The sequence below is a fragment of the Nansenia antarctica genome (genome assembly GCF_963989245.1).
Source record: "Nansenia antarctica genome assembly, chromosome: 5".
NCBI classification, from domain to species: domain Eukaryota; kingdom Metazoa; phylum Chordata; class Actinopteri; order Argentiniformes; family Microstomatidae; genus Nansenia; species Nansenia antarctica.
Window position 1 is genome coordinate 40,852,452 of NC_137690.1, and position 14,641 is coordinate 40,867,092.

At 42.3% G+C, this 14,641-nt stretch overlaps 1 protein-coding gene across 1 annotated transcript in view; it reads left to right on the plus strand.

The window, feature by feature from the left end:
• Positions 1–14,641, plus strand: part of pak4 (p21 protein (Cdc42/Rac)-activated kinase 4) — a gene marked incomplete at both ends in the record, with an annotated part of 42,769 nt that overhangs the window by 16,538 nt on the left and 11,590 nt on the right. The window lies entirely within an intron of this gene.

The following is a 14,641-nucleotide window of genomic DNA, read 5'->3' on the forward strand; positions in this document are numbered from 1 at the left end:
CTGGCAACTCTAAGCAACTCTTCACCACCATAAATCACCTTCTCAAGTCACAAACTCTCTCACACTCAGAAGCCACAGAGGAGAGGTGCAACAACTTCATCACTTTTTTCAGAAAAAAAGTTGACAACATCCGCTCTCTCCTCTCCAGCTCTGTCGTCCTACATGTCCCGACTGCCGACCCACAGCCTGGGATTGCCCAACCTCTCTCCTGTTTTCCGGCCATCACACAGCGAGAGGTTGAGGACATCATTAGGACGATGAAGCCTTCCACCTGCGCCCTGGACCCCTTCCCCACAGCCCTGGTGAAGTCCAATCTCTCCGCAATAAGTCCTCTCATCACCAAGATCATCAACCACTCCCTCCAGACCGGCCATGTCCCATCTGCGCTGAAAACTGCTGTCATCAGACCACTTCTCAAGAAACCCACCTTAGACCCAGAAGTCCTCGCGCCAACCACAGGCCCATCTCCAACCTTCCTTTTATATCCAAGGTACTGGAGAAAGTAGTTGCTGCTAAACTTAAGGATCACCTAAATCAAAACCACCTTTTTGAGTTTTTTCAGTCCGGCTTCCGCCCTGGCCACAGCACGGAAACGGCTCTGGTCCGGGTCACCAACGACCTCCTGATGACAGCAGATACTGGCTCCCCATCCCTCCTCATTCTCCTGGATTTAACAGCAGCTTTTGACACCGTGGACCACAACATCCTCCTTCACCGTCTGCACTCCACCATTGGTCTCTCTGACACTGTCCACAACTGGTTCACCTCATACCTCACTGGCAGAACTGAGCACGTCACCCTGGGAAAGGCGAAATCCCGCACCCACAACGTCACCTGCGGTGTCCCCCAAGGTTCAGTGCTGGGCCCCACCCTGTTCACGCTATACATGCTCCCCCTTGGCTGTGTCATCCGCTGGCATGGAATGTCATTTCATTGCTATGCGGATTACACACAGCTCTACCTCAGAGTCAACCCCACCTCCTCTGCACCCCTGCCACTATCCACACTAACCACCTGCCTGGAGGAGTTAGAGGCGTGGATGAAGCTCAACTTCCTACAACTCAACAGCTCCAAGACTGAAGCCATCCTAGTCGGCACACCACACCAGGTCCGGTCATCCACCATCACCAGCATCACCTTCTCTGGCCAGAACATTCCCCTCTCCTCATCTGTTACCAACCTGGGTGTCAAAATGGACCCTCACCTCACCTACGAGACCCACATCAAACATATATCCAAAACAGCTTTTTTTCACCTAAGGAACATCGCCAAACTCCATCCCGCACTCACTCTGGCAGATGCAGAGAAGCTCATCCACGTCTTTGTCTCCTCCAGACTGGACTATTGTAATGCACTCCTCATCGGGATTCCTAGCAGCTGCCTCGAGAAACTTCAATACATCCAGAAAAGCGCTGTTAGGATCCTGATGAGGGTGCGCAAATATGATCACATCACCCCCATCCTCAAATCACTTCACTGGCTCCCCGTCTCCCTCAGAATTGAATTCAAGGTCTCCCTCCTCACCCACCAGTGCATGCATGGAACTGCCCCCCCCCTACCTCAAGGAACTCCTCCATACCCCTCAGACCCCCTCACGCACCCTCCGTTCTACTGCCACCAACCTCCTCAAGACCCCCAGGACCAAGCTCCTTACCATGGAAGATCGGGCCTTCTGCTCGGCTGCTCCCAGGCTGTGGAATGCTCTCCCTGACCACCTAAGGGCACCACAGTCTGTGGATGCTTTTAAACGAGGCCTTAAAACCCACCTTTTTAATAGAGCCTTTTTTTAGCCTTTTAATTTATTTATTTTTTTGCTTTATCTTCCTGTGTTTAATTGTAGCACTCTGAGATTTCCTATGTAAAGTACTTTTTATAAATAACATTTATTATTATTATATTTCTTGACCAGTTGCAATTTCTGACAATATCAGAGGAAGAAAAAATAATACTAGATAGTCAATTAACAATAACAGACTTTTGTGAAGCTATAGGCGAAATCAATAGCGGTAAAGCACCCGGACCGGATGGGCTACCAATAGAATTTTACAAAACATTTCAAAAGCAACTTGTTAAGCCACTACTGGACATGTATGAAGAATCATTTAATGAAGGAACCCTCCCAGATTCACTAAGATTAGCTATAATAACCCTAATATTGAAACCAAAAAAGCCCCCGACGGAATGCTCGTCTTACAGAGGAATTAGTTTAATGGGAAGTGACACAAAAATACTTTGTAAAACACTTTCTAGAACAGGGGTCCCCAAACCTTTTCCTGTGAGGGCCACATAACTTTTCCCTTCTCTGATGGGGGCCCGGGGTCAGTTTGTAACAGAAAAAGTGACGATCGCAGGGGTGCCTAAACGTAAACATTTATTGTCTTCCAGAAATAAATAATAACCAAATAACCCTCTCTGGGTTCTTCACAGAAAAAATAAAGTCAGGAAATATATAATAACACTATTTATGAAAAAGAATAATAACCAAATAACCCTCTCTGGGTCAGTGTTTCCTCCAGGATTTTTCACATTAGTGGCGGAGTATTCTTTTTTCGCGCGCTTATGCAACACGCATTGGCGCTCAATACAAAGACGTAATTTCACTGAAAAATAGAGGGTGGCAACATTAAAAAAAAATGTGCACTGTTTACCCGTACCTCCGCCGTTCTGTTCGTGGTGATTTGGGAGGCAATAGATTATTTTTGCCCCGCGCATATTGCCCTGTAATTAGACCACGCGACCACAGCTCCGTTGTGTCTCTTATTGTCCAAATGTTCCCTGAATTTTAGCTGCATGTTTTTCCAGCATGTAAATCCGTTGTCAATAAAAATTCGACTCCCCTTCTTTCCCACTATGGCAAGCCGTTTTAACATTTATTAGCTACAATGGATATTCATTACTGATATCTGCAACATCATTTGCCTAGTCAAAACTCAAATTCAAGATATCTTTAATTATATTTTGACTAATCAAAACTCACATTTTAGATATCTGTAATTATATTTTGACTAGTAAGATTCAAATGTATTTTGCCATTCAAGTGTATGGGGTTTGTCATTACAGATATCTACAATTCAGTTGTAGATATCAGCTATTCACATTGCCGATATCTGCAACTGAATTATGACTAGTTGTAATTACAGTTTCAGATATCTACGGTTTCATTCTGACTAGTCATAATTCCAGTTCAAGATATCTTTAATTCCCATTAATTCAAGATATCTACATTGTCCTTAAAGATATCTTAAATTAAGTTGAAGATATCTTGAATGAAGTTGTAGATATCTCAAACTGGAATTAGGAATAATCGTAATTTAATTGTAGATATCTATTATAAAGTTATAGATATCTTGAAATTCATTTTAATGATTGATATCTCAAATTGGTGATATCTTTAACTTTCATTCTGCCTAGTCGAAATGTTATTACAGATATCTAAAATTAGAGTTTAGACTAGGCGAAATGATGTTTCAGATATGTCTGTTGTTGTCAGAAAACGCTGGAGCAGCTTCAATTACTGCGCTGTAGATTTCTAGTACAAGCATCTAGTGAACGAATCTCATGTTCACCACAAATCCCTTGATGATATATTCTCTCTATTTCATGGCATTTTCGTGCTATCCTATCCACCACAGCAACCGCCATTGCTTCTGCCAACACTCATCAAATGCTTTGCTGGTCCCGCCAATATCATGAGATACCTCGCATCATGAGCATCGTCATGCAATACAATTCGGACTAATAATGACGTTTGAGATATCTGCAACTATTATTTTGACTAGTCAAAACTGAATTACAGATATCTGCAATGTCATTTAAGGATGTGTGACGAGTTGAGTGTCGTTTTCGGTGACATCACTGCTGATATCTGTAATTCAATTTTGACTAGTCAAAACTGAATTACAGATATCTCTAACTCTCGTTTTGACTAGTCAGAAGGACGTTATAGATATCTTGAATACAAATTTAGTAAAAATCGAATTACGACTAGTCAAATTTAGCTAATAAATGTTAAAACGGCTTGCCATATTCCCCCTGCCAATACTGTGTCGTTTGTGACATTTACCAACGTTTATGCTATCAATAGTTCGAAGCTAGCGTTAGATGCGAGGCTGCTCGGGAACATTATTTGTTTCACAAAATAGCCTGATTTAGTTGACCATGAACATCAGAGACTAGACTACATTACGAATGTTCATTTAAAATACTCTATAGTGAGCACTGGTATAAGAACATGAACCAGAGAACAGCAGTAAATGCAAGAACCCAAGGTCGTCGCTGATGATGTTGCATTTTCGATTAGGATACGCTTACGGGATTAAAGGGACGGGCGACGGGCGAAGAGAGAGGGAAGGGATTTCCAGAAATCCAAATGTCCCGCTAAATTCGGACCAATCACAAAACTGTTTTGCAAGCGCGAGGTTAATTGCAACATTGTAACATATTGTAACTTACTACATCCTAAATCGGAACGAAATGTAGGTCTGAAAGCGGCCTAAACTAGCTTCAATCTGATTTTTTTCTGTTCTCCGGTCATAAAGTGGACTGAATCAATTAGTGGCGGAGAAAATGTATTCGTGGCGGCCCGCCACGAATAAATGCATATAGAGGAAACACTGTGGGTTCTTCACAGAAAAAATAAAGTCAGGAAATACACTTCATGAAACAAATAATAACAAAATAAACCTCTCTGGGTTCTTCACAGAAAAAATAAAGTCAGGAAATAAATAATAACACTATTTATGAAAAATAATAATAACCAAATAACCCTCTCTGGGTTCTTCACAGAAAAAATAAAGTCAGGAAATATATAATAACACTATTTATGAAAAAAAGAATAACCAAATAACCCTCTCTGGGTTCTTCACAGAAAAAATAGTCAGGAAATATATAATAACACTATTTATGAAATAAATAATAACCAAATAACTGATTTTAACTGAAATTGAACATTAACTTTCTGTTGTGCCGTGCACAATCTTAACAGGTAAAAGTTCAGCTTAGTTGTCAGAGCAGAATCTCTTACTTAAATGACTCATATGAGCAGTCTCTCAAAGTTCTTGTGTTCCTTCCTTATAATCCGTTTGTAGGTTCCAGTAGGCTTGTAGACACTGCTGTTTGCAGCTCTCTCTCTCTCATCAACTTCCCTGTGAAAACCACAAAGCAAGCAGGCTGAGAAACCGAACAAAGTGATACAGCACCTACACAGCACAATACATTTCACTACCAGTATGGTTGTGGAGATGGATTTTATCCCAGTAGATTTTATTATTATTATATTTGTTTATACTCAGAATGACTCATTCAAGTCAGAAAAGTGAGCTTACCTATGTATGTTCATCAGTGTGAACTGTGGGCCTGCATCTGGCTGGTGAGAAGTTGAATGTCAGGTTCCATTTTAGTCACAGCCAGTCTCAAACACTGATGCAGATGTTCATCTGTCAATCTTGATCTCATCGGAGTTTTCAGGAGTTTCATTCGTGAAAAGGTTTGCTCGCAGGTATACGTGCTGCCAAAAAGTGTGGACATCTTCATTGCGTGTTTTTTTATGTTAGGGTACGTGTCGTTTGGGAGGGCGGCATAGAAGTCAATGAGACTGTTGGGCTTGAATGCGTCTTTCAGAACATCACAGCTCTGTAACTCGATCAACTCAAACTGATAAGAAGGCTGGGCTTCATCGATGACTGCAACAAAGGGGTTCTGGAAAAGACGGATTTCTTTTGCATTAACATGTAGTTCCCGGAATCGCACACCGAACTCCGCCTTCAGCATTTCCAGTGCTTCCACACACTTTTCAGCTGGGAACGGGACCGCTGGGTTCTCTGCAGAGAGGTTTTGGGTAGCAGGGAGATGGATGAAGTTGTGCCTTTTCACTTGTTCCAAAAGCAGCCCTAGTTTCACCTCAAATGCTTTTATGTGAGAATACATGTCGCAAATGAGTTTCCCCTGGCCTTGTAGCTGCAAGTTAAGGCTGTTCAGCATTTCTGTCACGTCTGTTAAAAATGCGAGGTGCCATTTCCATTCTGGGTCGATCAGCTCTGGGACCGTTTTGGCTTGTGAATGAAGAAATGCGTTAATTTCGGGTAGCAGCTCGTAAAAACGCCTCAAAACTCGGCCCCGGCTCAACCATCGGACCTCTGTGTAGTACAGCACATCGCCGTGCGCAGACTCCAGTTCAGACAGGAATTGTTGGAACTGCCTGTGTTTAAGTCCATTTGCTCTGATGAAGTTTATGCATGACACCACAACCTTCATGACAGAATCCCACTTCAACACTTTGCAGCACAGTGCTTGCTGGTGAATTAGGCAGTGGACTTGTAGCGGGGCGGTGAGACCCCGTTCTTCCATCTCCCGGTTCATGCGTCCTATTAGACCCCGAGACGCGCCCACCATACTAGGAGCCCCGTCAGTCGTGATGCTGGCCAGCTTTGACCAGTCCAGGTCCAACTCTTCCATGGTTTGGCATACTTTACCGAAAATATCCTCCCCCGTCGTAGTCCCTTTGAGACTTCGGAGGGCTGCCAGCTCCTCGCACATCTCAAAGTTTGCGCAAACTCCACGAATAAAAATGAGCAGCTGCGCCGTGTCCTGCACGTCCGTGCTCTCATCCAGTGCTAATGAAAAAAAGTCAATTTCTTTCGTCTTCTGCTGCAGCTGGGCATATACATTACCCCCGATTTCTTCAATGCGTCTGGTGATTGTACTCGCCGACAGACTCACGGCATTAAAAACATCTTTCTTCTCGGGACACGCCTCCTCCGCGACAGCATTCAAACATTTCTTGACAAACTCTCCATCAGTGAAAGGTTTACCGCTGCTTGCTATCAGTTGAGCAACCCGAAAGCTGTCCCGAACGGATGACTGGTTCAGCTGAGCTTGACGTACAAATCTATTCTGCTGACCTAACAGTCCACTTTTTAGTTTTGAGAGTTTGTCTGCTCGCATTTGGCCTTGCAAGCTATCATATTTGTCTTTGTGACGGGATTCATAGTGTCGGCGCAGATTGTATTCTTTGAATACCGCCACCGCCTCTTGACAGATGAGACAAATAGCCTTTTCTTTGCATTGAACAAAAAAATAATCGTTTGTCCACTGCTCGTTAAATACCCTGCATTCAGAATCGATCTTTCTCTTACCTAACCTTTTCGCCATTATTCCGTTCTATTTGACAGGGGCGGTGTTATGTTTAATAACATTGACTGAACATTGACTGAAACTCAGAGCTCAAGTCGGAGCTTACTCCATTTATTCGACAACGTGTTAACCACATAACGTAAGTCGTCATAACACAAAACAGAACACGGCACTGTAGAGAAGTCGAAACTGTCGTAAAACTCCAGACGTAACAGGCGGGTCTAGGATTCGCGTGGCCAGACTGAAAAAATTCTCTTTGATTCTCCGGGGGTTAGGAAAATAATTCCAACGTGTCCGGAAAGAGGAGAAGCCAGGGAATCCAAAAGTTTTTGAATGGAGTCGATCCTCCACTCCTATCACCGTGGACACAGCAAGGAGCGAATTCCCGGATATAAATATTCCCTCGCCCCGCTAACAGCGGGAGTTGGGAGTTTCGTCCAGCAGCGGTAGAACTCCCGGTTGATCGAGTTTCATATTAAAAGTATATCTTCTCGGGGTGTCAGCGAGGTGGTTAAGGGCTCAAAATGACCGTATACTGATGGTGAATTTAGCAATAATAGTCTTGTGTTTGTACCACCTCCATAACCAGTGTTATTCACGGACAAAGCCGGTCAAGGAAGCACCTTTTGCGGGTTAATAACTTTGATTCTCCGGGGGTTAGGAAAATAATTCCAACGTGTCCGGATAGAGGAGAAGCCAGGGAATTCAAAACCATTTGAATGGTGTCAATCCTACTCTCCTATCACCGTCGTGTATCTTGATAGTTCCTCATGGGTGAGGTGGTCTAAATAGTAGGCAGCCGGTAAATTCCGTCCACTCGCCATTTTGAGCGATGTTGCTATGATACTTTTTGCCCGTCAGGTTGGTGGTTGCTAGGGAAGAAACCACGTGACTGAACGCTATGAATTGGGGGAATAGATCATCGCATTTCGTTATATGCAGATGACATAATATTTTTTCTGACACATTTAAAAGATAGTATTCCCAACTTGGTGAGGTTAATTGAAAACTTTCTCTGGATATAAAATTAATAATTCAAAATCAGTACTGATGTTTCTTAATAAAGAAGAAAGACATAATCCCATAGTGCATACTCCATTTATGACAACCTCTGAAGGTTTTAGGTACTTAGGTGTTAAAATCACTCCTGATCTGAAGGAAATAATCCCAGCAAATTATGACCCCCTGGTAGAGGGGGTAACTGAAACACTGAATCGCTGGTCCACTTTGCCTATATCTATGATCGGACGAATAAATATAATAAAAATGACTATTACCCACATTTTTATATAATTTTCAAACACTCCCACTGCCAGACAAGTTTTACGACAATATTAACAAATTACTTAATCAATTCATCTGGAGTGGCAGGAAAACTAGACTCCGCCTTAAGCTATTATATCCAGGGGTGCACATAACTTTTTGGGGCCAGTGCTCAGAGGAGCACCTAGGGATGCTGCTTGGTGCTCCCCGAGCTCGCGGGTCACGACCCGTCCCACAGGATGGATAAAAAAGGGATGCATGGATAACTTATATTAGCAAAACAACATTTATTCATAAATAAAGATGAACGAACAAATTATTGTGTGCAAAACAAAAGAAACAAATGCAAAATCAAATGACTGCTCTTTAAGCATGAAAGTCTGTCAGACTCCTTTAAACACAATGAAATCAACTGACATCTCTTTAAGCACTGCTCTGTTCTGTAAACACTGAAATCAACTTTTCAACAAAAATGTACAGCCTAAGCATTTATTTATGCTACAAGCTTAATCATCATCATCACTGCTCTCTTGACTGCTGTTAATACTGTCCTCAATTTCAACCATGGTAGAGGATGTTGTAGGCTATCACTTTAAATAGCTCATTATTTTGATTGTGCAACAAAGTCATTCTTTTCTTTTTCTAATAGAATTCCCAACCATATTCCTTGGGTCAGGGGTCGAGGTGCGATAATGAAGCTGTAAAACAAACGTCTGAACGTTTGAAAGCTTCAGAGAAAAGAAACGTGTCCCTTGGTGTTGTTTAGGGATGTCCCGATCCCATTTTTTCACTACCGATACCGATACCTGGGCTTCAGGTATCTGCGATACCGATATCAATCCGATATTTGTATTTATTGTTTTACTCCTGAATAATAACAAATACTTCCCCAGTATATAGTCCACAACAACAGTTGGCTATTAAAGACTGCCAGCCTTTATTCAAGCAACAAAAACAGTACTCTGCAGTACTCGGTGACCAACTGGTTTAAAGTTAAAACTATTTAAACTGCAGCATTCAGCATTGTAGAAAAAAAAAGAGTTACTGTCTGATTTCTAGGGTTGGGTACCGAAAACCGGTACCGGTATGGTACCGGTTACTTTACATTCGGTACCTACCGAACCGAATTGCAACGGAGATTTCGGTGCCTCGTTTCGGTTCCTCTCTCGCCCCCTGGTGTCCGAAACGGACGTCAACCGCACGTGACATTGCCCGTTAAAGTTCCACACAGTGCATGCAATCAAGACTGAATCGCTCTCAACACACGCGAGGCGACGCGCTTGCAAAACAGTTTTGTGATTGGTCTGAATTTTGCGGGACATTTGGATTTCAGGAAATCACTCCTTTCCCTCTCTCCATCACTTCAGCAACGACACAGTCAGGGGAAAAGAAGGGGAGTCGAAGTTTTATTGACAACGGATTTACATGCTGGAAAAACATGCAGCTAGGCACATTTGGACAATACGAGACGCAATATGCGCGGGGCAAAAATAATCTAAAATCATCACAAACAGAACAGCGGAGGTACGGGTAAACAGGGCTTATGTCGGTGTCATCAAAGGTAAAAGTAGGTTTTCTCAGCTGATAATATGCATTACCTTGCTATTGGTTGTTTACTGAATGCTCCATCTGACTGTCACACTGTGATTTTACTTGTGTAAACAGTTAATGAGTAACGTTAGCCCGTTTTGTGCGTGTACTCTCATGTAGGCCTACTTCGTATTGATGAGCTGATAATCTTTCAGTGTGTGTGTGTGTATGTATGTGACTGTCAGTCACAAGTTTATATTCTACGAGTGTTGTTCAGTGCTGTATGCGCGTTCCCGGTTCTGTGTGTAGGCTACTTCATATTCAATGAGCTGATTATCTTTGTGTGTGTGTGTGTGTGTGTCTTGGGCGTATCTGTCAGTCACATTCAGTGCTGTATGCGGGTTCCCCATGTTCTGCTGCAGCTGTAGCGTCAGGATATGTTGGTATTTGATCACCTTCTATATAAAACATCGGCGCTCGGCATTAATGGCGTGCACGCGGAAAATCGCGTCAGTGACCACCCCGTCACTGATGTGAAAAATCCTGGGAAAAAAAGTACCGATTTAAGTACCGTTTCGGTACCGGTACCGTTTTTAAAGTATCGATTTGGCACCGGTATCGAATATAACCCAAACGGTACCCAACCCTACTGATTTCTAGTTTTAGTGCCTTCATGTTTTTATTCTATTTATCTTCTCTTACAAATGGCAAATCAATTATAGCACCCTTTTTAAAAGTGTAGCCTAGTGACGCTGCTGGTGAGACCAGAAACCAGTCCCAGAATCAAAGGGGTGTATGTAAAACAATATCTGCTTTTCGTTTTTTTCATAACAGGCAACTTGGGAAGTTTTAAAGTACCACTCGATATAATATACAACAGTTTAACAATCACTAAATACTTATAATCTGTGGGTTGGATTCACTGTTGCCAGAGGCTACCGGTAAGTGATACCTGGCTTGTAAACATAGTGTAGCAACCCTGTTCATTAATGCTTGAGTTCATGTTCGCACTGTTACTGTGTTGTGTGCCAATGCACCCCTGTGATTGGTGGAGGTCACGGGGGGGGGGGGGCTGTGTGTGTTGTTGAGACCGTTGGGAGAGAGAGCTCCGGTGAACTAAGAAAGTTGTGTATGAGATAGTTTACAATTAAACGCACAGATTACATGAGTGAAGCTATCTGTCATTATTTCAACCACTGTCCAAGTGGGGACGTTACAATACTTTCGTTTTAGCACGAAACGTTAGCCGCTAGCAGCGTTTTTAGCAGTCACCATTCTTGAGCAAAACATTGATACAAACAAACATTCAAATACTTGTGTCGTCTTGATTTTTTTTTCCGATTTCAATGTATGACACATCATTTGAAAGCTTACCATCTGTAGTTTCAGACTATGTAAACAAACGAAAAATTACGTAAGCAAATGGTTTATGATTTCACCAGCTAGCATCATGACATTGTCAGACTCATTACACACAGGTAGCTACTAGCCAACTCTCATGCCCGTGACCACAGACTACTACTGTTGTCATCACGTGAGTGACACGCCAGATCGCGAGCCCCAGATCGGTGCCTATTTTCTTTCTGGTGCGATCTGCGATCCAGCATTCAGGACCAATATCGCGGCGATATCGACATCCCTAGTGTTGTTTTTCCTTTTAGCGACGAGTCGTTCGGGACTGAATTTTCACGTGGCGGCGTGATAACCGTGTGATACGCGATACGCGGAATGAAAGTACGAGTTACGATACTTTCCGAATGTTTTCGTGAGGGGAGTCGCCGTGGTGGTCGTCGGTCGACTGTTGTGATGGATTACTCGTCGGACCTTCGGCTGAGGGGACGGCAAATAGTTACTTAGTGGGGCTTGCAGTGATGCAGCAGTCAGCAGTTGGGTTTTGAGGAAGTAAATTCCTCTCCCAGCGGTTCCAGCTGTTGGTGCGCAAGAGCGCGTTCATGCGGCTGATCTGCCGCGCAGCATGCATTTTGGCGACGCATGCGCACTGGCGCACCAGTTATGTGCACCCCTGATTATATCTGCCTTATGAGAGGGGGGGCCTTCAACTTCCCAATCTTAAATGGTACTATATGGCAGCCCAACTGACCACAGCATCATATTATTTCCGCACGACAGTGCCTCCTGCCTGGGTAAACATTGAACAAGAGTCCATTCCAGATCTACCATTAAGTGTATATCTATACTCTTCAGATATTAAAACACTGAAGAAACGAACAAAAAATCCCTTTCTTAAAAATACAATTTCAGTTTGGCACGCTGCACACAAACATATAGGAGATATACCTGTATTGTCTCGATTTACTCCTATATGGGGCAATGAGCAATTTACACCGGGTAGAAAAGATGGAGGATTTAGGTCATGGAATATAAACGGTGTTAAGAAAATGATGGATCTATATGTAGACGGAGTGCTGCTTTCTTTTGATCAATTGTGTAAAAAATATCAAATTCTTAAAAAACACTTTAAATATTTACAGTTAAAAAGCTATATGTCATCAAAATCTAAACAGATAATGTGTATACCACCTCGATCAAAACTCGAGGAAATAACTCTTGTAAATTTGGAAGAGAAGGGCCATGTATCTAGGTATTATAATATACTAGTGGCACATAGTAACGAATCAACACTAGACAAATTAAATGCTTGGAAATCTGACATACAAGAAGACATTGACGAGACTGATTGGAATGCTTTAAAAGCGCAAACACACACGATAAATACAAGGTTTAAACTACTTCAACATAAATGGTTAATGAGAACGTACATAACTCCTGTCAAACTCCACCTATGTCTGCTAACATCCAAGACGTTTGTGTTAAGTGTGTAGATGAGAAAGGTACTCTATTTCACTGTATGGGAGTGTCCGAAGATCCAATATTTCTGGAAAGATGTTATAACATGTTTGTCTGAAATATTTAATGCAAAAATACCGTTAAATGTAAAACTCTGTGTGCTTGGAATATATCCGGAGGACTTTATACAGACATCAAAACAGACCAAACCTCTGGACTTTGGACTCCTTCAAGCCAGGAGAGCCATAGCACTATGCTGGAAGAGTATGGACGCTCCATCATTGAGAATGTGGAAGAGGGGGCTCTTGGAATGTATTGGTCTGGAAAGATTAACCTATATTATTAAAGGCAAGCGGAAAGACTTTGACAAGCTGTCGGAACCATACATGAAGAACATGTAGGATAGAATACTTTATACAAAGTGGAGGAAAGTTTTGTTTTTGTATTGTTTTTTTATTCAAGCCAAAATTGATGCAAGTTGTGTGTGTCTGTTTGTGAATTGTGTTATTGTATGTTTCTCTTTTTTTGTCTTTTGTTGTTTTTTCTTTGATGTTGGTATAAAAAAATGATAATAAAAATATTGTGAAAAAAACCCCTACCTGTAATCTAACATCTAGACCAGATTATCCTACCTCTAATCTCACATCTAGACCAGATTAACCTACCTCTAATCTCACATCTAGACCAGATTAACCTACCCCTAATCTCTCACTAGATCAGATTAAACTACCCCTAATCTCACATCTAGACCAGATTAACCTACCCCTAATCTAGACCAGATTAACCTACCTCTAATCTCACATCTAGACCAGATTAACCTACCTCTAATCTCACATCTAGACCAGATTAATTTACCTCTAATCTAAAAATGTCGTTGTTTGGTACCTGTACTGTAACAATGACAAATAAAGTCCATTCCATTCCATTCCATTCCATTCCAACTACCCCTAATCTCACATCTAGACCAGATTAACCTACCCCTAATCTAGACCAGATTAACCTACCTCTAATCTCACATCTAGACCAGATTAACCTACCTCTAATCTCACATCTAGACCAGATTAATTTACCTCTAATCTAACATCTAGACCAGATTAACCTACCTCTAATCTCACATCTAGACCAGATTAACCTACATCTAATCTAGAACAGATTAACCTACCCCTAATCTAAAATCTAGACCAGATTAATTTACCTCTAATCTAGACCAGATTAACCTACCTCTAATCTAGACCAGATTAACCTACCTCTAATCTAGACCAGATTAACCTACCTCTAATCTAGACCAGATTAACCTGCCTCTAATCTAGACCATATTAACCTACCTCTAATCTAGGGAAGCAGAAACACAGATGGACAACAGTTTTCTCTCTGGTGGCTGTCTCTTCAAATTGTGTGAGCCTGTAGCAACACAACAGCTAATGTTCTTCTTATTACGGAGGATGGAACCTTGTAGAGACGTTGGTTAGTTGGGGGTAGAGACATGTAACTTGCCACCCTCCCAACGGTCAACAGGCAGTTCCAAACAGAACAGCCAATCACTCGTCGGTAGTGTTCTTAACGACCCAAATAAATCCAGGAAAAGAATGAAACCACTTTAGCAACTTAAGTACATTTTTGCAAAAAACATACCTCGGTGGCCAGAGCTGGCAGACACACACACAGCTCCAACCATTAGTTGGGGGGGGAAGATAGCTGCCCCTGTACCAGTGGTTGTGGACAAATACTACCTTCTACAAGAAGACCGAACAACCTCCCTATTTAAAGCACTTCAACCGGCTAAACGGTCGACCGAGTCCGTGGCCCACCACCCAGAGGGGTGTGTGGGACGTCTGTGCGGCTGACTCGTCTTGCCTCCTGGAGAGGAGTGTGTACTGCGCCATTTATTAGTTAACAGTAAAAAGCGACA